The sequence below is a fragment of the Octopus bimaculoides genome, chromosome 5 (genome assembly GCF_001194135.2).
Source record: "Octopus bimaculoides isolate UCB-OBI-ISO-001 chromosome 5, ASM119413v2, whole genome shotgun sequence".
Lineage (NCBI taxonomy): Eukaryota > Metazoa > Mollusca > Cephalopoda > Octopoda > Octopodidae > Octopus > Octopus bimaculoides.
The window spans coordinates 108811099-108811831 of NC_068985.1; the positions used below are offsets into that span (position 1 = coordinate 108811099).

General features: G+C 25.6%; 1 pseudogene; it reads left to right on the top strand.

Moving 5' to 3' along the window:
• The window catches only part of LOC106869771 (S-crystallin 1-like), an 11914-nt pseudogene that overhangs the window by 6920 nt on the left and 4261 nt on the right, over window positions 1–733 (top strand).

The window sequence follows — 733 nt, forward strand, 5'->3', positions numbered from 1 at the left end:
TATATATATATATATATATATATATATATATATATATACCCTTAGACATACATACGAGCATATATTTATATATAAAATGACTAAATGAATAGATATTTGAAAATATTTATATAGATATTCTTATTAATTATTATCATTAGTAAAATGAATAACAACAATAATATATGTAGCCAACAAGCAAAAGCCAATAAATGGCAAATCCTAAATTTTATAATTAATTTAAAATCATAATAAGACACACGTGGTACAAGCATTCTTGTGAAAATCAGATTCGAAAAATTCTTCTAGAAAACCACTAATCACTGGAAAAATAACAAGTACAACAGGAACAGTGCTACGAGTAAAGAAATTAACTTAGCATCTCGGCAGAAAGCCGTAGAATGAGGAAATAGATATTTCTGGATCAACTGATTTCAAATTTTGAAAGCTTATCTCCCTTAATTCTCATCAGCAGGTCTCACTATCTACCTCATTAATCGGTATATTCTTACTACCTCTGAAGATATTTATCTTATAATGATTTTAATTTTATAAATTAATTATTTAAAGAATACTGAATCAAAACAGCTGCGCGAGACGTTGTCATATTTCACAATTAATAAATAATTTTATTAATTACCTCTAAATTTTCTCCTTATCCGTTACACACACACACACACACACTGACACACATATATATATATATGTGTGTGTGTGTGTGTATATATATGTATATATATATATATATATATAT